General features: G+C 39.7%; 3 long non-coding RNA genes across 3 annotated transcripts; 2 read left to right on the forward strand and 1 right to left on the reverse strand.

Moving 5' to 3' along the window:
- The first annotated feature begins 807 nt into the window (after window positions 1-807).
- On the forward strand, window positions 808-24,389 carry LOC108958940. The gene is made up of 3 exons (XR_005550412.1): window positions 808-1,106; window positions 24,124-24,170; window positions 24,342-24,389. It is a non-coding gene; the product is annotated as an uncharacterized LOC108958940 (long non-coding RNA).
- LOC120292802 lies at window positions 8,461-9,590 on the forward strand. The gene is made up of 3 exons (XR_005550410.1): window positions 8,461-8,597; window positions 8,679-8,747; window positions 9,320-9,590. It is a non-coding gene; the product is annotated as an uncharacterized LOC120292802 (long non-coding RNA).
- On the reverse strand, window positions 16,022-18,851 carry LOC120292803. Its single transcript, XR_005550411.1, has 3 exons — window positions 18,383-18,851; window positions 17,857-17,908; window positions 16,022-16,523 (listed from the first exon to the last, which is right to left on the reverse strand). It is a non-coding gene; the product is annotated as an uncharacterized LOC120292803 (long non-coding RNA).
- Window positions 24,390-24,655: the final 266 nt, after the last annotated feature.

Genomic DNA, 24,655 nt, shown 5'->3' on the forward strand with positions numbered 1-24,655 from the left:
CAACTCTGCAACTAAATGCACTTCGCTTGCGGCTTTCGGAGACCAGCATTACACGTCTTTTCTTGAGTACCTCCAATTATGTGCCCACTTTTTCCTGCAGAATTTCAACTTTTTCATCTTGTTCAGGCTGTTCAGCAAAAGCAGGTCTTCAGGTACTTGCACTATTCTAGCAACTTGTATTAAACACTGTTTGGTATTAGCGCATTTTCTGCTGATTATTACTTATTGTGGAGATGATTCTATATATCTATGATGTTAAAAAGGAGCATGGCTATTCACCACATCACATGGCAGCATCTTGCATTCATTTTGGCTAAAGGCTGTTAAGCAAGAGAGCACTACTGCGATACAAGCGCACCATGGTAAAATGCATTTGATATGAGTAATCAATGGGCAAGGGCATTCATCAGTCAAAAGCACCCAGATTTGTGTCCCTTATAATATTACAAAGGGCACAATAGTACTGCTCACTGGTATTATCTTCAATGAACAAAGCATAAAGTGTGAGTTGATGGAATTTAATGGCAATCTTTTGCTGTAGTGGAAGGCAATCTGTGATGATTAAGATTGCATTGCACACAACTGCAAAAGCCGAAGCTGCACAATTTACCACAGACACTTCATAGCAGCATGGTTAGGTAGATTTAAAATAAGAAAGAGTATATGCTTGCAGAGGTGATGTTTCGAAGTGGGCCTTTTTAAAGTGCATGGAGTGTTGAAGTTGTCACTTCCATGCAGTGAAAGACGGAGCATCCATGCTCTTCATGAAATATGTAAACAGTGCTCCTGATACGAGAAGAAAAAGGATATGCAGGGTGAGCAGGTCGTTGCATCTGAGGGCAATTCAGCACATAACTTATGGAGCAGAGAAGAGCATCTCTGCTCTGCATGGCAATAGGCTAAACATTTGACACATTCAACACAAGCCTTGCACGCACCATCCTTCATATGGCAGTTCCAGCGGCAGAGAATGATAGTGCAGTGGAGAAAGAAGAGGCAATCAAGACAACCATAGACCTCACCTATATGTTCCATTCACAAGCTTCACACCGGATTTTGCAGTCAAGCTGTGTGTTGAAGACCAGTGGATGCTGATGGTCGAAATGGTAAAAAAACCAAGTCCTTTGTGCCTCCAGAAGGACAACTAGCTATTCTGATGATAATATTGTTTGAGTTTGTCGTTGCAGAATGACAGATTGGTTACATCATATAGTCAGCACTTTACCTTCGAGAGGTGAGAACTAGATCTTTGTTCCGGCGAATGCATCAACTTGCTTCAGCAAATAAGATTTATAAAGACAGCGACTTCTTTTGTGATGTATCCTGTTTGTATCCAGAAGCTCTTGGATCTGAATAATGCAATCTAAGACTATGTTGTCTCATTGGTTGATTGGTTTTTGTCCAGGAGCTAGAATTGTTGCTTCAGTCAGAGATTCAAGTTGCCAGGGCCAAGGTGAGAAAAGAATGCTGAAATATAGATTTCTTTTTTGGGAGGCTTTAGTCCAATGTAACCGAATTTTGGTATACTGCAGATGTTAGAATGGAACTTTTCCCATCTTCATGTGCTGGAAAAGAATTTACAGTTCATGAATGCAAAGCCATATTGATAGTATGCTAAAGCTTGAGTCTAGTCTGTACAAACTACACCTGTCTGATATTCATTTTTCGAGGAAATAATAAGACCGGCAAGCTTCCTGACGAGTTGATTCATAATCAACTTATGCATCCCAATTTTAGTGCCTTAATTCATAACATGAAGCAAAAAAGTCACACTCAAAAATAGGATATTTATCTGCTTTTGATGCAGAGAATAACAATATGGGATGTCGAGTGTTAGCAGTGATTCTGATTGACTTGCTTGAGAACGTAAGTTGAACCATCAAACAGGAAGGTTGTCTCCTGCTGCCCCAATTCTTTTCTTCTGGATAAGTGCCCCCCCAATTCTGCAACTACATGCACTTTGCTTGCATCTTTTGAGACCAGCATTGCCCGTTTTTTTTTTTTTTTTTCAGTACCCTCAGTTGTGTGCTCACTCTCTGCTTTTCCTGCAGAATTGCAATTTTTTCATCTAGTTCAGCAATAGCAAGGTCTTCAGGTACTTCCATTCCTTTAAAAAACATTTGGTATTACCATATTTTCTGTTGATTATAACTTATTGTGGAGAATGAGTCTATAGATGATGTTAAAGAAAGAAAAAAGAACAGGGCTATTCACCACATCACAAGGCAGCATCTTGTATCTCTTTGTTGGCTAGTTGTCAGTTTAGTGAGAAAGCACTTCTGTGATGAAAGCATACCGTAATTAAAATGCATTCGATATGAGTAATCAATGCACGGGCATTCATCGCAGCTGGAAGCACCTAGATTCAGGTCTTTTTTCTCTCAAAGGTCACAATAGTACTCACCGGCATGATCTTTGATGGACGAAGTGTAAAGTGTGAGTTGATGGAGGTGATGGTGATCTTTTATTGTTGGTGGTAATTGTGGAAGGCAATCATGATTGACATTAAGACTGCACTGCACGAGAACGTGAAAGTTGAAAGTGCAAAATTTACCAGACAATGCATAGGAAGCGTGGGTCAGTAGATCTAATATAAGAAAGAGCATATGCTCTTGGAGGTGATGTTTCAAAGTGGGCCTATTAAAAGTGCGTGGAATGTTGAAGTCAAAGTTGCATTTTACGCAGAGAAGGACAGCGTCAATGCTCTTCACGACATGCGTTAGTGAGCGTTCCTTCCTGATATGGGAAGAAGTGGCTGTGCCAGGGCGAACGGGGTGTTGCATAACTGAGGGCAATTCAGCACATGATTTATGGAGCAGATGAGAGCAGAACTGCTCCATCGGCAGTGGATGATCGTGAATTGGAGAAAGAAGAGGCAATCCAGGCAACCATAGACGTCACCTAGTATGCTTTGCACTCGATTCTGGTTTCAAGCTTCACGTGGAGGGACGCCAGTAGATGCTGATGGGCGAAATGGCAAAAAAACTGCACCTTTCTTGCCCTCCAGGTCTTGTGAACCTAGACTATAGCCGCACAGTCCATGTCAAGGCTGAAATTGCACTCGCTGCAGTGGGAAACTATATGGCAGGCATTACATTGGAGGTCTACCAATTGACCGAAAGCAAGAGAGATGGTGATCATGGAGAGACGGGCATTGCATCTCTGGGGGGCGATTTGGCGCAGCTCTCATGGAGAAAGGATACGCACGTGTACCATCGAAAGACCTCCTCGCAGGCTTCGCATTTGATTCTACTTTTCGTCTCTGAGATGATGGGATGTGAGCAGATGCTAATGAGCAGAACGTTGGATGGTCGCATTCGCAGATTCCTCATCAGGCTTAGAGTTGTGACTAGGTAGACGAAGCAATATCGGCCGTGCAGCAACGCTTAACCATCCGAACAGCAAGAAGGAAGCCTGCTCACACGCATGGCAACTCCGACAATCCTCCGCATCATCGCCTACTGGGCGGTCAAGTCGGGGCAGCAGGTGAAACGGGAGTCCTAGGGCGGACAGCATGCCAAATTCAGTGCAACTGGTGAAAGAAAAATTGACACGATTCACGGCAGTGGGCTGAGCTGCTGAGTGAAGACCAGCGCGCGAGACATTCCAAGGAACTACAACTTCCACTTAGGTTCCGGAGACTCGATGCATGATCGTCAAGGCAAACTAGGAGATAAAAAAGCGTTTTGTATGGAGTTATTGAGTGATGTCAACACGAAGTAAATGAGGTGACATGAATTGTACCCTACTCTCGTATTATTTGATGTATTTCAGTGTTCATTTCTACATTTTTATTTTATTTTATTTATGCTTCAACGCAATAGTTAATAAAACTAAAGTGGCCCATGAAAAGTTTTATGTCTTGTTCATTTAAAGTAAGCTGCAATTATATGAGGTCTTAAAAGTGCATTCACCTTGGGCTAGTCTATACATTCATCAGAGTTCTTATCCAACTTACTCTAAAAGTAACTCACGTAAGACAATTTTGTGATAACAGTTTTGTCATAATTGTTTAAAAACCAAATTCACCTATTTTTAATTTTACGAGTTATTTTTTTTTAATTTATTAGTTGATTGCATTTTTTTTTTTTGGTCAATCTTACTATAATCCTATTCTAACACTCACTCTCAGACTTTTGCCCTGCCTCCTTGCAGGTGTGGGAGTCGAAACCCACTCTTAAAATGAAATTGTCCCCACCTCAATCATCTCCTAAGAAGGTGGGGATTTGAACCCCCACTTTCCCTTTTCAAGTAGGAAGGGTGGCGCGAACCCAGTCGTACCAGTAGTATGAGCCGAATTTACTTTTTTCTAGTTGTCAATTTCTCTATAAATGCACATGTTCTGCAACACCCTTGATCTGTAAAGTAATGTGTACATTTGCCATTAAATGCAATTCGTACAAGTAGTATGAGCCGAATCTACTTTTTTCCAGTTGTCAATTTCTTTATAAATGCACATGTTCTGCAACACCCTTGATCCATAAGCTATGTCGATATGGCTCATTGAAGCAGCAATTGTAATTAAACTTGTAATTTTATTTTAAATCTTTGAATAGAACTAGATTTTATTTTCAAAAACTAAATAATTATCTGCATTGGTTATTTTTTTTAAAAAAAAAAATAAAGATTGAAGTTGTTACAGACTCAGTTCACATATACAACCTACAACTTCAACTAATTAAACTGAATTTAGATCCACAAATAAAAAGTTGGCATTTTTATAAACTATGAAGACTAAGACCAAGGAGAACATTTCTAGAAAGAGCAAAACAAAATAGAGAGGTGCTCTTCCGAGTAATTACAAGTAAACCTATCCAAATTATAAAATGAACTACATTTGGATGAAATAAAGATTATGATATGATGCATGCACATTTTCATCTATGGTGATCATCTGCTGCTTTGGCTAAAACTTTGAATTTATTATACTAATCAAAGTAATGGTTGGTCCAACCTTGATTTTAAACCGGGTCACATCCTTTTTCTGAGGCACAAAAAGAAAGAAGACAAGATGCTCTCTTCTTTGTCATATTTGTTGTCTCCTACTGTGGTGTTTACGTTTTCAATCTGCTTTATTGACTCTCTCTCTCTCCTCTCTCAGAGAGTTACCAAACGGTCTTAGGGAAACCTTCGTTGTTCACATTGCAATGGTTGGACAATGCGGCGTTACATGATGATCGTGTGGCCGCTCATGGGTAGAAATGGGGCCTTCATGAAACTTGGGAACTTTTTTAAAACAAAAAACCAATTCGAGTAGAATTGTGATTAAAATTAAAATTTGAGATTTTTTTAGGAAATTAGCAAAATTCATACTTCCATCAACAATCCGAGGTGTCTTAAACCGAAGAAAATGCAATCTTTTGTAAGATAAAAACCTATTTTTGCAATATTTCACCAAGAAAAAATGCCCGCTGCTCCAAAAGTATTTTAGTAGGATTTTGCATATCCAACAATTATAGAATAAGTGAGTTCGTGCATAAAACATCGTGACAAGAGAATGCTCATGTTGTGATATATTATTTGCATAATAATTGGGTAATTATAGAAAGGGAGGAGTGGCCATTATTGGAGTATGGAATTGGTAAGATTATAATAATATAGAGAAACAATAATGATATATTGATACACGTTTTCATTTTGTTGACTTTCTGAATAAGATATGTCATCTATCTATTGTCACACCCCAACTCTATAGAATAAGGAAAACGACACTACCATGGTCTTGCCCAAAGGATGCGGCTTCAAATTATCAAAACATATATTCATCTATATACTTGATAAATAGTGAGTTTGTTACAAAATCAAAAGCTTTGAAATTCATTAAAAAGAAAAAGAAAAGTGTAAGCATATCTCGAAACTCAATTAAACCCCACAAATATCATCCCAAACATATACAAATATATAAACTCACATCCAAATCCAACTGTAAATTTTTTTTCGTTGATAATGCTCACATCCTACTTTAGCTGTCCTGAAAAAGATTTAGAATGAATAGTGTGAGTAACCATAGCTTAGTGACTAATCCAAATCTCTCCTAAGCAAATCAAGCATTTGCTATGATAAAGCAATAACAAAAATTCATTTATCCAAATCCAATATATTATGTACAATAGGATCAAAATATGAGTAATATCACTATAATGCAACTTTATACTAATCAATTATATTCATTCAAATTTCAAATACCAAAAGGGTAGTAAACGCACTATCCAATTTTATGTAACAAATATGTTTTAAACATTACTTTTTTCATTTAAAAAAAAATCATATTGTGCAAAGCTTTTAAGAACATATAATATATCAAATTCCAATCACTTTCAAGACATGAGCCTATAAATTTGTAGAGGATAACAACCACCCGGTTAGTGGAACTTTACGAGACACTTGGGCTTTAACGAGACACTTGGGCTTGGGTTTGGGCTTGGGCTTTGCTCTTATTTATTATTTTTTGCCAGCCCGGTTAGTGAAACTTTACTCGTGCACATGAATCTTACGTATTGATGTAACTATGCGGACACACCGCCGAGAAAAGCGGAAGGAGAATTCAATCAGCACCGAACAAAGTCTTTTTTTTTTTTCTAACACAAGAAAAAATAAATAGGAAAGTTCACAGGCCCTTCCTCCTCTCCAGTGGCGGGGTGAAGGCAGGGACATTGTTTTGGAGAGTGGCATTATTATTTTAAGGTGAAGGCAGGGCCTTCGTTCGTGGTTCTTTTATAGAACCTTCTAGTTTCATTCTAGTTTCATTACAATAACTTCCATAAAAGAACCATGAATGATGTCCGTATCTTCACCCCACCCGGCGCCATGAGTTTTACCTCCATCGTCTCTACCTGATCAACTTCATCTAAGTGAAATTCCAGGGGAAGTTGATTTCGCCCTTCGAAACTCACCCTGTTGCCACCGGTGTTGCCATCTGCAGCCTGCTCCTGCATTTCTTGTTGCTGCGTCTCGCCGATGGAGCATCGCACCTCCTCATCCACTTCACTGGTTCGATATCGGTGGCTTCGCTCGCGTGGTTACTGCTCCACGATTCCTCCCACTCCGTCCCCTTTTTGTTCGTGCTGCTCCTGTTGCTTTCCGTGAGTCTCTTGCGCAGCCTCATTCAAAAACTTTGTATGTGGCTTTACCGCAGACTCGTTCTCAGGATTATCCATGCGGCGCACACCCGTGTATGGCATGGTGGAAGAGTGCAGCCACATTCCCCACGCCCGGGCGTGGATCTGCCTTTATCGCTGGAGTTCCAAGCGCCCTAGTTGTTCGACTGACTGTTCCCTGCTTGGAAACTCTAATTTTAATCGTATGACTACTTTAAATCAAAAATGATTAGTACTTAAGGAACCTAAGCTGGTTTTTATAAGATGCACTTGGGGCTTTCTTCTCTTTATCTGAAGCCAAATCCATAAGGAATCCCCAAGCCTTCGGCGTCAAATTTTCTCCCGATCATAAGAAAGGAGAGTAGGAAACAAGTAAAAACCACCTATGTATCTTTCCTATTCCTAGCCATGAACGGTGATGGACCTTGTAGTGAGTAGATCTATTTAAGATAAGCTAAGTCCTCAAAAGAAATTGGGATCTAATGTTATCAAAGAGATTGAAGATGACCTCAACAATTGTTACGATGAGTAGAATGGTCTTGTAGGCATATGAGGTGTAGTAATTGTTCTTGAGGTTATAGCTTCTGACCTCTTTGAAAGCATTGCTGAATGTTGCAGATTTCCTTCTTTTTTTCTAGTGAATCTCTTTGTAGCTTTCTGTTTGGCCAGTGGATGGATTTGTGTCATTTTACATTCTTTGCTGGTGTGCTATGGTTTTGCTCATTTATCCATATGAACTGGGATAAATTGATGCCTTGGAGACACAAGCACAGCTAAAATTTCAAAAGCTTTGATCTAACACTAACATCATTGAGTGATCCAAATCAAAATGAAAGATGCCAGCTTTTTCCATCTCTCTCCCATATACACCATTACTGCTTACTAGCTATTCAGATGATAATATGATTGTAGTTTGTCATTGCAGAAAGTGGGAGTGGTTACATCATATAATCTTTATTTTATCTCTTGAGATGTGACAACTAGATCTTTGCTGCGGCAAATGCGTTAACTTGCAATTTAAGACTACGCCGTCTCGCTGGCTCATTGATATTCAAGTTGCTGGGACCAAGTTGAGAAAAGAATACTGAAATGTAGATTATTTTTCAGGAGGCTTTATTTCAAGATAATTGAATTTTGGTTGACAACAGATGTTAGAACCGAAATTTTCCCACCCTGCATGTGCTAAGAATTTACAGTTCATGTATGCAAAGCTAGATAGATAGTATGCAGATGCTTGAGACAAGTCTGTACAAATTACACACATCTGACGTTTGTATTTGAGGAAATTAGACCGCCAAGCTTCCTGACTAGTTGATTCATAATCAAATTATGCATCCCAATGTTAATACGTTGATATATGACAGACCACCCAAGTCTTGCACTTCAAAAATATGATATTTATCTGCTTTTTCTGCAGAGAACAATGATCTTGGATGTCGACTGTAGCAGTGAGTCCAATTGACTTGCATAAGAACGTGACTTGAAACATCAAACAGAAAGGTAGGTTCTCCTGACTCATGAATTTTTTTCTTCTTGGTAAGTGCCTCCCCAACACTACAGCTGCATGCACTTCACTTGCAGCTTTTAGAGACCAGCATTGCACATCTTTTCTTGAGTACCTCCAATTTTCAGCAATAGCAGGGTCTTCAGGTACTTCCACTATTCCAGCAATCTGTATTAAACACTGTTTGGTATAAGCGCATTTTCTGTTGATTATTACTTATTGTGGAGATGAGTCTATATATATATGATATTAAAAAGGAACGTGGCAATTCACCACATCACATGGCAGCATCTTGTATTCAATTTTGGCTAAAGTATGTTTAGCAAGAGAGCAGTACTGCAATACAAGCGCACCGTGATAAAATGCATTGGATATGAGTAATCAATGGGTGACGGCATTCATCGCAGTCATAAGCACCCACATTTGTGTCCCTTATCTTCTTGCAAAGGGCACAATAGTACCACTCACTGGTATCATCTTTGATGAACGAAACGTGAAGTGTGAATTGATGGAAGTTAATGACTATCTTTTACTGTAGTGGAAGGCAATCTGTGCACACAACTGCAATAGCCAAAGCTGCAAAATTTACCAGACATTGCATATTAGCATGGTTAGGTAGATTTAAAACAAGAAAGAGTATATGATTGTGAAGGTGATGTTTCAAAGTGGGCCTTTCAAAAGTGCATGGAGTGTTGAAGTCATTGTCACTTCCATGCAGTGAAAGACAGAGCGTCGACACTCTTCATGACATATGTCAACATTGCTCCTCCTGATACCAGAAGAAAAAGGATGTGCAGGGTGAGCAGATCAGAGATTCAAGTTGTTGCTAGAATTGTTGCTTCACTCAGAGATTAAAGTTGCTGGGGCCAAGGTGAGAAAAGAACACTGAAATATAGCTTCCCAATATAACCGAATTTGGTAAACTGCAGATGTTAGAACCGAACTTCTCCCATCTTTATGTGCTGGAAAAGATTTTACAGTTCATGAATGCAAAGTCATATATATAATATGCAAAAGCTTGAGACTAGTCTGTACAAACTACACACATCTGATTCATTTTTTGAGAAATAATAAGACCGGCAAGCTTCCTGGCAAGTTGATTCATAATCAAATTATGCATCCCTATGTTAGTAATCCAACTCATAACATAGGGTAAACAAGTCTTACATTCAAAGTTATGATATTTATCTGCTTTTGCTGCAGAAGATAACAATATCAGATGTCAAGTGTTAGCAGTGATTCCATTGACTTGCATAAGAGCATAAGTTGAAACATCAAACAGAAAGGTGGTCTCCTGCCTCCCCATTTCTTTTCTTCTGGATAAGTGTGCCTCCCCAAATCTGCAAGTACATGCACTTCGTTTGCAGCTTTTTGAGACCAGCACTGCATGTCTGTTTTTTTAGTATTGTTCAATTGTGGGCTCGCTCTGTCCTTTTTTTCCTGCAGAATTGCAATTTTTCCATCTAGTTCAGCAATAGCCGGGGGTATTCAGGTACTTCCATTACTTTAAAAAATTTTGGTATTACCATATTTTCTGTTAATTATAACTTATTGTGGAGGGAGTTTATATATGATGTTAAAAAAAGAAAAAGGAACCGGGCTATTCACCACATCACGTAGCTGCATTGTGTATCTGTTTGTTGGCTAAAGTCAGAGCACTTCTGTGATGAAAGCATACCGTGGGTAAAACACATTCAATATGAGTAATCAATGCACAAGGGCATTCATCACAGATGGAAGCACCCACATTCAGGTCTTTTTCTCTCAAAGGTTACAGTAGTACTTACCGTCATCGTCTTCAATGAACGTAGCGTAGAGTGTGAGTTGACAGAGGTGATGGCGATCTTTCATTGTTGGTGGTAACCGTGGAAAGCAATCATGATAGACATTAAGATTGCAGTGCACAAGAACGTGAAAGTCAAATGTGCAAAATTTGCCAGACACTGCATAGGAAGCACAGGTCAGTAGATTTTTGTGGAGGTGACGTTTCAAAGTGGGCCTTTCAGAAGTGCATGGGATGTTGGAGTCTAACTCACATTCTGCACAGCGAAAGAAAGCTTCAACGCTCTTCACGACATGCATCAGTGAGCTTTCCTTCCTGATATGGGGAGAAGTGGATGTGCAGGGTGAATGGGTTGTTGCATAACCGAGGGCAATTCAGCACATGATTTATGGAGCAGAAAAGAGCAGCACTGCTCGAGGCAGTAATGGGCTAAACCTATTGACATATTCATGACAAGCCTTGAGTGCACCATCCTTCCTATGACCCAGCTCCAGCGGCGGCAGATGATTGTGAATTGGAGAAAGAAAAGGCAATCCAGACAAGCATAGAACTCACCTAGCATGTTCCATCAAGCTTCGCACTAATTTCTGTTTCATCCTTCTTGTGGAAGGACACCAGTAAATGCTGATGGGCGAAATGGTAAAAAAAACAAGCCTTTCTCACCCTTCAGATCTTGTGAACGTGAGTTATAGCTGCGCAGTCCATGTCAAGGCTGAAATTGCATTAGCTTCAGCAGGAAACCATATCGCAGGCATTACATTGGAGGTCTACAGATTGATTGAAAGCAAGAGAGATGGTGATCATTGAAAGACAGGCATTGCTTATTTGGTGTAGATTTGGCACAGCTCTTGTGAATTAAGAATATGCACTGTGTAGCATCCATAGACCTCCTTGCAGGCTTTGCATTCGATTCTACTTTTCATCCCAAGATGCTAATGAGCAAAATGTTGGATGGTCACATACTCAGAATCTTCATCAGGCTTAGTTGTGACTAGGCAGACAGCAATATTGGACCGTGCTGTAATGCTCAACAATCCGAATGGCAAGAAGGAAAGCCTCGTCACATGCATGGCAACCATGACGATCCTCCTTCTCATCTGCCTACTAGGCATTCAAGCGGGGGCAGCAGGTGAAACGGGTGTTCTCGGGTGAAGAGCATGCTAAATTCAGCTTGACTAGTGAAAGAAGATTCGACACGATTCCCAGCAGTAGGGCTGAGCTGCGGATCGGAGACCAGCATGCGAGACATTCCAAGCAAGTGCAGCCTTCTTTGCGATTCAACAATACATGATCAGCAAGGCAATGGAGTTATAGTTGCTGAGTGACATCAACAAGAAGCAAATGGGGTGAAATGAATCGTAACCCAACCACCGTATTATTTGGTGTTGTATTTCAGTGCTAATTTGTACAATTTTTATTTTTATTTTTTATTTTTATTTTTATTAATCTATGCATTAATGCAATGGTTAATAAAACTAAGATGAAATCGCATCAAGAGCTTTGAGCAGATCTAGCCTTCGTTCTTGAGGAAGCTCCCAGGAAATTGTTGCATAACTGAGGGCAACTCAGTCAATAACTTTCGGTCAAAATTAGTCCGAAAGATTGAATTAGCACTAGGTCAAGAGTTTAAGATTAAATTGTTAGAATTATAAGGTTTAAGATTAGATCGACACAAATGTAATAAATTTAAAACTTTTATGACATTTTTCCCATTAAAAAAGTCCTTAATCTGGCCAACTGTTTTTGGGGTCATCCTGGGCACGTTTCTCATATGTTTTGATTGTGTTATTTGATAGTTCGAGTTACGCTATTAGGAATACATTTCTTTCGGTGAGCATTACATTTATCTCCTCTAATTGCTTGAAAGCAAGAGAGAGAGAGGGTGATCATGGAGAGATGGGCGTTGCATCTCTGTGGGGGATTCGGCGCAACTTTTGTGAAGAAAGAATATGCGAGCATGGTCTCCATGGAATTTGGTGTTGTTAAATTTTGGTATCGAGTTAATGACTTTATAAAACGTGTTACAACACGTGATTTATGGAGTCATCTAATCGTACTCAAAGTTTGTAAACACAAAGTCCCGGTGGCCGAAGAATGCAAACCCGATTAATGGGACGATTATCTTGAGAGACTCAATCGTGAGATTGCCCTTATGAATTGCACTTGATCCCCGGCGGGCTCTATACTCTCTCAAGTCGTAATCGGCTTTAAAGCGCTATTAGCCAGTAGAAGGGGGAGGAAGGCCTAGGCAACATCAAGTCGAGTGAGAGAATAATCTTATGAACTTTTTCCTCTTTTCGGTCGTCAAAAGGGCTTTTAATCTTCATTCAAACCATCAAGCCATGTCCTGTGAATCGAGCTACGCATTGTCAAAAGCCTAAAATCTGCTGCACTAATTTCTCTGTTGAAGACTGGAATCCATGGTAGCACCCCCTCCTTGGGAAGCTAATTCCAATCAGTGGTCATTAAATCCGGATCGAAGTGTCAAACGTCCAATCGGGTCCTCTCTTTTCCGCAGATCCTTCCCCGCGTGTGCGTGATCATGGTCGTCTGCTGGCTCTTCCCACCATGTCAAACAGCTTCTGTGTGGTGAGAAACAAGTGAACTTTCCTCGTTGTGGGAGCCTCTCTCTCTCTCTCTCTCTCCCTCTCTTCGTCTTCGGCTTCAAGGCATGGAAAGCGATCGGGTGTTAGAAGGTGGATTCCGTGTTGTTAAAAACTTGACTTCTCCGGCGGTTGAAACGAGTGAGCTTTTCTTTCTCGTTTTGTTCTTCTTGGCCAGACTGTGTTCTCTCTTTCTTTCTGCTCTTGTAATTTCCCTTGCAATGAAGCAAGACTAAAGAAAGGGCTAAAACGAGACAATCGGGCTTGGACTTGGACTTGGGCTTGGGCTTAATGTTTTGCTCTCATTTATTATTTTTTGCTAGCCCTTTTATTGCAACTTTAATCATGGAGATAAATCTTGTAGGCTATTGGTGCTGATGGATACTATGCGGATTGCGGAGCGAGGATAAGGTCGCGGGGAAAAAGTAGGACAAATCAAGGACTTTTTTAATGAGAAAAATGTTGGAAAATTCCTAAATCTATTATATTAGTGTCAATCTAATACTAAACATTTTAATTGTGTAAATTTAGTCTTAAACTTTTTTACCTAATACCAATTTAGTTATTTCAACTAATTTTGACTAGAAATTAACGATATGAATGTTGACTGTCTTACATGGCATTGTCAATGCCGACATGGCAATTTCTAATTATATTTTAATATTTTTCAATTTTATATTATTCTCTCTTTTTTTCTCCTTTCTTCTTCCTTTTACCGGTGATCGACCACCGGCCATAGCCAAATGAGCTAGCATATCCTAGGCAAGGGTTGCCATTTCCCGCCATGAGTGAGGCCTAACCTAGCCGGGCTAGGGAGGGCAAGCCCCAATGAGGCCTTGCAAGGGTCGGCCTAGGCCAAATTTGGGAGGCCAATCCACCTAGCCATCACCTATGGACGATAGTCGGTTATTGACAAAAGTAAGAAGAAAGGAAAAAAAGAGAAAAATGTTAGAAAAATAATAATAATAAATCAAAAATATTAAAATATTATTAAAAATTGTTAATAGCCATCCACATTAGTAATATCATGCCAAAACTAACTAAGAGGACTGAATTGATACAATTATAAAGTTCAAGACTAAATTAGCAATATTGTAATAAAAAATAAGCAATGAAAAAAATAAAATTTAGGAATTTACTTTTTTTCCTTTTATATATAACCAAATACAAAATGAATTGGACATTTCAAGGCTTTCGTCCACTCCATGGCGTGGTGAGGGGTGAAGGTAAGGACATCATTTGATATTTGTTTTTTCATGGAAAGTGGCACAAGACATCACTTTTTTTTTTCTTTTTTGGTTTCTTTGGGTTTGGGCACGGGACATCAATTTGAATACTTTTTCTTTTGGATGCTTTCGGATTCATAGTCATCAGATTTTCACTCATGACCTTCCCCGTTCCTTCCCCTTTACTCACCCTCATCCCCTGCTGTGCTTGCACGTGGCCTTCCCCCATTTCTCTCTCTTCTTTAAAAGTTTTCACAAATATTCCTTCCCTATACCTTGTTTCTTCTATTTTCTCAAAAAGATGATATTTACGATTTAATTTGGATGAAATAAAGATTATGATGCACACCTAATTTTTCATCTGCGATTTATCATCTTCATTCCATTAATTTGTACGTTTCTTTTGCTAAAATTTTGAATTTGGTAAAATTTTAAATTTATTATACAAATCAAAGTCCTATCCTAATTTGAACTGGTTCAAGTCCTTTTTTTCGAGGCAAAAGAATAAGAATTTCTCTTTTTATCATATTTATTCTCTTCTGCTATGCGTGTGCATGGACACATAAGCCACTCTTTAAAAACTTCCTGAGTCCCCATTATTGACTACACCTCTCTCTCTCTCATCAATCTCATTTATTGAATCAGACAAAGCCAAATACTCTCTCTCTCTCTCTCTCTCTCTCTCTCTCAGAGAGTTTCCCAAGGGTCTTAGGGGAGGCTTCAATGCGACCACAACAATGGTTGGACCATGTGGTATCAAAGGATCCTATGTCTAGGTGCGCGCGTATGAGATCTTAATTAAAGTTGCAAATCTTTTTAAAAGAAAATCAAGGCAGAATTATATTGAAATTAAAGTTGGGCATCTTTTCAGGAAATTAGCCCATAAAAAGTCATGCTTCCATCAACAATAGAGGGCGTCTTAAACCTATTTTCGCAATATTTCATCAAAAAGATATCCAGCTACTTCAAAAGTATTTTAGGAGGATTTAATATCTGCAACAATCATAGAAATAGATGATTTCGTGCTTAAAACATGGCAAGAAACAAATGTTCATGTCGCAATATATATTGCGAACTATGCTAGGGGTGAGGATAGGTCGAGGGGGGGATGTTGGCCAGATCAAGGCCTCTTTAATGAGGAAAATGTCGCAATATATATTATAAAAAATAATAATATAATAAAATATTATTAAAAATTTCAATGTCCATCCATATCATTAATATCATGCCAAAACTAATTAAGAGGACTAAATCGATATAATTATAAAGTTCATGACTAAATTAGCATCAATGTAATAAATAAAAAATAAATAAATAAAGTTTAGGACATTACTTTTTTTCCTTTTATATATAACCAAATTAAAAATAAATCAGATATTTCAAGGCTTTCGTCCACTCCATGGCGTGGTGAAGGGGTGAGGGTAAGGACATCATTTGATATTTGATTTTTCATGGAAAGTATCACAGGACATCAGTTTTTTTTTTTTTTTTTTCTTTGGGTTTGGGCACGGGACATCAATTTGAGTACTTTTTTTCTTTTGGATGCTTTCGGATTCAATCTGATTTGAGTACTCATCCTTTTCATTTTGAGTACTCACGTCTGCGTGGTGAGGAATGAAAAGACGGGGACTTCCATTTTATTCTCTTTCTTTTCGGGTCCGACCCTGCTCCAACCTCCCACCACCCAAAATGCAGATCCTCTTTCTTTTCGGGTCCAAACCTGCTTCAACCTCAGGGTCGGGTCCGACCCTGCTTCAACCTCGGACCACCCAAAATGTAGCGTATTCAAATTGACCCAAAAGAAAAGAGTATAAAATGACAGTCCCAGTCTTTCCATCCCTCTCCTCGCCATACGCCATGGATCTTACCTCCATCGTCTCTATCCTTGTCAGCTTCATCCAAGTGGATTACCAGGGGAAGTCGATTTCACCCTTTGCAACCCATCCTGTCGCCACCTGTGTTGCCATAGCCCCCTCCTGCATTTCTCTTTGGGGCATGTCGCTAGTCAGGCACCATCGCCTTGCGGGCGTGCTCCTCCTTGTGATGGAGCAACGCACCTCCTCTTCCACTTCACTGGTTTGACATCGGTGTTTTCGCTCGCATGGTTGCTCCTCCATGACTCCTTTCACTCCCTCCTCTGGTTCGTGCCGTTCCTGTTGCTTTCCGTGCGTTTGTTGCACGGCCCCATTCAAAAACTTTGGCTGTGGTTTTACCGCAAACTTGTTCTCATGATTATCCGTGCGGTGTGCTCCCGTTTCAGTAGAAACAAATCCCTCATTCTGTAGGCCAATTCAGTTTACTCGTCTGATCCTATAAATATGTCACAAAAATTCACAGCAAAATACATCACTTATGATGTTAGATTATGTAAAGGATACCATTGTAGAAACATTCTAGAAATACAATTTAGATTAATTGGAGAAAGCTCTACCAGATACAGGCCTGAGTTGAAAAATTGCTGGGAGCAGGTAGGAAGTTTTCAACTTAACAGAGCCATGTTCACTTTACAATCAATTGAGTTGGCTAAGCGAAATAAAAATTGTTCAACTTTATTTGCGGGAGTACCCGATACATTTTTAAAAACACCATATGACAATATTTACACGTTTTTTAAGGTTTTAAGAAATGAGTAAAGCAAAAAGGGGAGAGAATGTCACCCCAAACACGCCTAAGATTCACATAACGCAGGATGCCCCCAAAAGTCATTTATCTGACCCACAGAATGAAGTGAGAACTAAGTTAAAGCAAAGCTTACTGTGACATAAATTGGTAGATGACTAATGTAGGTATACCAAGAATGTGTCAAAATGGGTACACTAAATTATGTGACATGAATTAAATTGGTGATGACAGGAGTAGATTCAAATCACAAGATGGTGACTTATTCATATATCCAATGTTAACATCATTTAGTATGACGGTAATTGTATAACTTTAGTAATCTAGAATTATTCTTGACGACAATGGAACACCAGTAAATTTTCTAGAAAGGATCGGGCCCTATTTCCTTTCTACTGAAGTTAAGGTACACGATAAAAACAGATCATAGGAATTTAAAAGCTTGTCATAGCTTGTCTAGGCATATAAGAAGCACTGTCCAAAGTAAAGCGCTAAAAAAGTTCGATTCCTTTTACCAAACCCAAGCCGGAAGACATATTAATTGTAAGCGTGCACTGCAAATTCTTCATAGAACTCCATATAAAAAAAGCTTCAACAACAAATGAAATATATCATCTTGCATTGACATAGAAGTAGATTGAATTCGTGCAATCACCAGTTCCTTATACAGCATTATTGGAGTGTCAGCTTTCAGCTTCATGCAATTTTGAGTCAATTTTCCAACATGTATAAAATCAGGGTCCGTTTGCTCCCATGAAAACTTGTTAGTGAAAACTGGAAAGTACTACCAGCAAACACATCAGGTACCATGTTTTGGTTTTTCTTATTCCTAGAAGCTTGTCAATGCGACAGGAAACTGCATTACCTGAACATTACTGGGCTTAAGTATATGTCGTTATGTAATAAAACACTTGCAGCTTTCTTATATGGTACTATAGTTAAGATGGTTTTCAAACTTATCAATTGATGAAGTTGCGTAAAGAGGTGTGATCTGTAATAGCCAAGACAAATAATTTGTTCATACCGCAAGCGGAACAACGTTGATGTAATAGTCAACCAAGGTCGCTGCCATCCACCTGCAATGTAGCGGGCAAAAATTTATCAGTAATCCACGTTTTGCATAGGCATGTTCTAGTTAAGAAAGATTTTGCAAGATCAAGTGATCAATAATTCGAGCTGTGACCAAAATATGCAAGAACTAAATACTAGCCCAGACCAAACATCTAGAAGTCATTCTCTCAAGGATTAAAACCCAAAATATTTGTCTCTCAAGGACCACCTGGGTAGGATCATCTCAAACTACACAAATTCTGGGCAAGGCAAAAAAGGGGAATTTGATCATCTCAGACAATTTGTCAGCTGAAGAGTTTCACATGTTCATTTCTCTCTCCCACGCGCATCAAGGAGAGACGACAGAAAAATAAGGCTCTTCATTCAATATGCTTTTGGGTTTAGTAGAGGAGCAATACAGATGTATCTATAAACTTAAACATTAACATTGCACCGAATTCTACTAAGTGGAATCCAAAAAAAAAAAAAAAAAAACGAACCTTCGGACATACAGGAGTTGCCAATGGGGTGCCTATCAGTGGGGCTTGGGAAGGCGACGGCGAGAGGCGACGGCGTTGGTGGCGTCCGCGTTCAGGAGCAGGGGGCGCTTCGCAGAGGAAAGAGAGAGAGAGAGCGCGAGCAAAGCGACCTTCGTTCGCGGAGAGGGAGGCCAAAACGCGAGTATGGGTTCGTCGGCGTCGGGGTTGGCCAGCAATGGCGCTCCGCAAAGGAAAGAGGGAGAGAGTAGAGCAGAGGTCGCGAGAGGGAGGCGAAAGGGCGTCGGCGACGGCGTAGGGGCGTCGGGTTCGGCGTCGGCGTCAGAGTCAGGGGCGATGGAGGCAACCTGTGGAGGCAGAGGCGGAGGTGGAGGGGCGTCGGCAGCGTCGGCGTCAGGGTGGGGGGAGATGGAAGCAACTAGCTGAGGAGAGAGAGCAGAGGAGGGGAAGAGCAAATGGAAGCACACCTGCCTTTTTTGTTCTCCCCGCACTGGAACGGAGAACGGGGAGAGAGAAAGGAGAGAGAGGACGAATCGACAGGACAGCAGTTCGTGCAGAGGAGAGAGAGAGAGTCAAAGTGGTGGGCCCCAGGTCTACATGAGAGAGAGCAGAGGAGAGCGCGTGCAAATTTTGAACCTCTGACGCCATTTACACGTGGAGCTACGTGTCGACTTCTGAATAGTCTTACCCTTCACTTACGTGGAGTTGAATAGTCTTACCCTTCGCTTGGAGCATAAAACCCAGCCAATATTTTCTCTCCATATACCTTGTTTTTTTCTATTTTCTCGAAAATATGATATTTATGATTCAATTTGGATGAAATAAAGATTACGATGCACATGTATTTTTCATCTATGATTTATCATTTTTATTCCACTAATTTGTATGCTTTTTTTACCAAAATTTTGAATTTGCTAAAATTTTGAATTTATTATACTAATCAAGGACTTACCCTAATTTGAACTGGTTCAAGTCTTTTTTTCGAGGAAAACATATTTATTCTCTTCTACTAGGCTTTTCGTATGCATGGACACATAAACCACTCTTCAAAAACTTCCTGTGTCCCCATTATTGACTACACCCCGCCCCCCTCCTCTCTCTCTCTCTCTCTCTCACTATCTTTTCAATCTCATTTATTGAATTAGACAAAGCCACATAATCAAACTCTCTCTCTCTCTCTCTCTCTGAGAGTTTCCCAAGGGTCTTAGGGGAGGCTTCGATGCGATCGGCGACCGTAACAATGGTTGGACCATGTGACATCAAATGATGATCTTATCCAAGTGCGTGCGTATGAGATCTAAATTAAAGTTGCGAATTTTTTTAAAAGAAAATCAAGGCAGAATGAGATTAAAATTAAAGTTGGGCATCTTTTCCGGAAATTAGCCCATAAAAAAGTCATTCTTCCATTGACAATCCAAGGCATCTTAAACCTATTTTTGCAATATTTCATTGAAAAGATATCCAACGGCTTCGAAAGTATTTTAGGAGGATTTAATATATGCAACAATCATAGATATAGATGAGTTCATGCTTAAAACATGGCAACCAACAAATATCCATGTTGCAATATATATTGCGAACTATGCTAGGGGTGAGGATAGGTCATGGGAGAAAGATGTTGGCCATATCAAGGCCTCTTTAATGGGAAAAAATGTCGGAAATTTTTTAAATAAATTGCATTTGTGTTAATCTAATCTCAAACCTTTGAATAATAACAATTTGATCATAAATTTTTGCTTATTCAATCATTCAAACTAATTTTAACTAAAAATTACTGATATAAATACAGATTATTCAACGTAACTCGGCCGGGCAAGTTGGCCTCACTTGGGTGAGAATCATTGGCCCAACCAAGTGAGAGCGATTCTCGATGATGACGCCTTGGCCTGGGCGAGGAGAGCCCTCGCCCTTGCCTAGGCTTGAATGGCAAAAGGAAGAAGAAAAAAATTGTAAAAAATCAAAAAATTATTAAATTATCATTATAAACTTTTTTGTACAATTGTCCACATAAGCAATATTCAGATAAAATTAATTAGAATTACTAAATTGACACAATTATAAGGTTTAGGCTAAATTTGGATAAATGCAATAGGTTTATGATTTTTTTTTTACTTTTCTTCCTTTTGAATATAACCAAATAAAAAATAAATCGGACAGTTCAAGACCTTCGTTCACTTCACTTTTGGCGCCGTAAGGGGTGAGGGTACGGACATCATTTGATATTTGTTTTTTCATGAAAAGTGGCACAGGACATAATTTCGCAGGACATTGTTTTTATTTTGGGTGCTGCAGGGCGTGGTGAGGGTTGAAAAGACGGGGACTGTCATTTTATTTATACTCTATACTTTGGATGTTGCAAAACATTTATACTCTGATCGACCCAAAAGAAAAAGTAAAAAGTACATTGTTGAACTTTGGATGTTGCGAAACATTTTATACTCTAAATCACCCAAAAGAAAGAGTGGGTGATTTAGAGTATAAAATGTTTGAGAAAGAGATGTCTCTTTCTTTTGGGTGATTTAGATTATAAAATGTACGAGAAAGAGGTGTCTCTTTCTTTTGGCATCTCTTTCTTTTGGGTGATTTAGATTATAAAATGTACGAGAAAGAGATGTCTCTTTCTTTTGAGTGATTTAGAGTATAAAATGTTCGAGAAAGAGATGTCTCTTTCTTTTGGGTGATTTATATTATAAAATGTTTCGCAACATCCAGTATAAAATGACGTCCCCGTCTTTTCATCCCTCACGACGCCATGGACCTTAGCTCCATCGTCTCAATCCTGGTCAACATCATCCAAGTGGAATACCAGGGAGGTCGATTTCACCCTTGGAAACCCACCCCGTCGCCATCTGCAGCCTCCTCCTGCATTTCTCTTTGGGGCGTGTCGCTAATCGGACACCACCGCCTCGCGGCCCTGCTCTTTCTTTTGATGGAGCAGCGCGCCTCCTCTTCCACTTCACCGGTTTGACATCGGTGTTTTCGCTCGCGTGGTTGCTGCTCCACGACTCCTTCTACTCCGTCCTCTGGTTCATGCTGTTCCTGTTGCTTTCCGTGCGTCTGCTGCGGGGCCTCATTCAAAAACTTTGTCTGTGGTTTTACCGCAAACTCATTCTCATGATTATCCATGCGGCGTGGTCTCGTGTATGGCGTGGTGGAAGAGCGCGGCCACATTTTCTGCGCCCAGCCATGGGTCTGCATTTCAATCCGGAAGTCTGAGGGACGTAGTTGTTAGTCTGTTCCCTGCTTGGATTCAGTAAATTTAATTCTATCACCACTTTAAAACAAATTATTAGTACTCTAGGAAGCTAAGCTAGTTTTGTATAAGAGGCAACTCAAGGCTTTGTTCTCTTTATGGGAAGCCTTAAGGAGTCCCCAAGACTTCGGCATCAAATTATCTCCCGGACCATAAGAAAGGAGAGTAGGGGACAAGTAAAGATCACCTACGTATCGTTCCTATTCCTAGCCACGAACGGCGATGGACCTTGTAGCAGCTAGATCCAATTAAGATAGGCTAAGCCCTCAAAAGATATTGGGATCTATTGTTATCGAAGGGATGGAAGATACCTCAACAATTGTTACGAAGAGAAGAATGGCCGTATCTAGTAGCATATAAAGGGTAGATATTGTTCTTGAGGTTAAAGCTTCTGACCTCTTTGAAAACATCATTAGAGTGTTGCAGATTTCCTTCTTTTTTCTCGTGAATCTCTTTGTAGCTTTCTGTTTGGCCAGTGGGTGGATATGTGTCGTTTTACATTCTTTGCTGGTGTACTATGTTCTTGTTCATTTATCCATGGGATAAATTGATGCCTTGGTGACGCGAGCACAGCTACAATTTCAAAAGCTTTGATCTAACACTAACATAATTGAAAGATCCAAATCAAAATGAAAGATGTCAGCTTTTTCCATCTCTCTTGCATATACACCGTTACTGTTTACTAGCTATTCCGATGATAATATAGTTGTAGTTTGTCATTGCAGAACGTGAGAGTCGTTACATCATGTAGTCTTCATTTTACCTCTGAGAGGCGACAGCTAGAACTTTGCTGTGGCAAATGCGTTAACTTGCAATCAAAGACTATGTTGTCTCCCTAGCGATTAACATTCAAGCATTGAGGACAAGGTAAGAAAAGAATGCTGAAATGTCGATTTTTTTTATGTAGGCTTTAGTTCAAGATTACTAAATTTGCAGATCTGTAGATGTTAGAACCGAACTTTTCCCATCTTCATGTGCTGTAGAATTTACAGTTCATGTATGCAAAGCTAGATAGATAGTATGCAGATGCTCGAGACAATTCTGTACAAACTACACTCATCGATGTTCATATTTGCGGAAATAATTAGACCAGCTAGCTTCCTGACAAGTTGATTCATAATCAAATTAGGCATCCCAATGTTAACACTTTGATAAATGGCGGAGCACAAAAGCCTTGCACTTCAAAAATATGATATTTGTCTGTTTTTACTGCAGAGAACAACAATCTTGGATGTCGACTGTTGCATAAAAACGTAAGTTGAAACATCAAACAGAAGGGTGTTCTCCTGATTCCCGAATCCTTTTCATCTTGGTAAGGGCATCCCCAACTCTGCAACTAAATGAACTTTGATTGCGGCTTTCGGAGACCAGCATTACATGTCTTTTCTTGAGTATCTCCAATTATGTGCCCACTTTTTCCTGCAGAATTTCAACTTTTTCATCTAGTTCAGGCTGTTCAGCAATTACAGGGTCTTCAGGTACTTGCACTATTCTAGCAACTTGTATTAAACAATGTTGGTATTAGTGCATTTTCTGCTGATTATTACTTATTGTGGAGATGAGTCTATATATATGATGTTAAAGAGGAGTTCATCACATCACATGGCAGCATCTTGTATCCAGTTTTGGCTAAAGGCTGTTTAGCAAGAGAGCACTACTGTGATACAAGCGCACCACGGTAAAACGCATTTGATATGAGTAATCAATGGGCAAGGGCATTCATCAGTCATAAGTACCCAGATTTGTGTCCCTTATAATATTACAAAGGGCACAATAGTACTGCTCACTGGTATCATCTTCGATGAACAAAGCATAAGGTGTGAGTTGATGGAATTTAATGGCAATCTTTTACTGAAGGCAATCTGTGATGATTAAGATTGCATTGCACACGACTGCAAAAGCCGAAGCTGCACAATTTACCACAGACACTTCATAGTAGCATGGTTAGGTAGATTTAAAATAAGAAAGAGTATATGCTTGCAGAGGTGATGTTTCGAAGTGGGCCTTTTAAAAGTGCATGGAGTGTTGAAGTCGTCACTTCCGTGCAGTGAAAGACAGCACCCATGCTCTTCACGACATATGTCAACAGTGCTCCTGATACAAGAAGAAAAAGGATGTGCAGGGTGAGCAGGTCGTTGCATCTGAGGGCAATTCAGCACATAATTTATGGAGCAGAGAAGAGCATCTCTGCTCTGCATGGCATAGGCTAAACATTTGACACATTCAACACAAGCCTTGCACGCACCATCCTTCATATGCCAGTTCCAGCGGCAGAGAATGATAGTGCAGTGGAGAAAGAAGAGGCAATCAAGACAACCATAGACCTCACCTATATGTTCCATTCACAAGCTTCACACCGATTTTGCAGTCAAGCTGTGTGTGGAAGACCAGTGGATGCTGATGGTTGAAATGTAAAAAATCAAGTCCTTTGTAACTCCAGAAGGACAAGTAGCTATTCTGATGATAACATTGTTTGAGTTTGTCGTTGCAGAATGACAGATTGGTTACATCATATAGTCAGCACTTTACCTTTGAGAGGTGAGAACTAGATCTTTGTTCTGGCGAATGCATCAACTTGCTTCAGCAAATTGGATTTATAAAGACAGTGACTTCTTTTGTGATGTATCCTGTTTGTATCCAGAAGCTCTTGGATCTGAATAATGCAATCTAAGACTATGTTGTCTCACTGGCTGATTGGTTTTCGTCCAGGAGCTAGAATTGTTCCTTCAGTCAGAGATTCAAGTTGCCAGGGCCAAGGCGAGAAAAGAACGCTGAAATATAGATTTCTTTTTTGGGAGGCTTTAGTCCAATAAAACCGAATTTTGGTATACTGCAGATGTTAGAACGGAACTTTTCCCATCTTCATATGCTGGGAAAGAATTTACAGTTCATGAATGCAAAGCCATATTGCTAGTATGCAAAGGCTTGAGTCTAGTCTGTACAAATTACACCTGTCTAAAATTCATTTTTCGAGGAAATAATAAGACCAGCTAGCTTCCTGACGAGTTGATTCATAATCAACT

The sequence above is a fragment of the Eucalyptus grandis genome, chromosome 4, assembly GCF_016545825.1.
Source record: "Eucalyptus grandis isolate ANBG69807.140 chromosome 4, ASM1654582v1, whole genome shotgun sequence".
In the NCBI taxonomy this organism is placed as follows: Eukaryota; Viridiplantae; Streptophyta; class Magnoliopsida; order Myrtales; family Myrtaceae; genus Eucalyptus; species Eucalyptus grandis.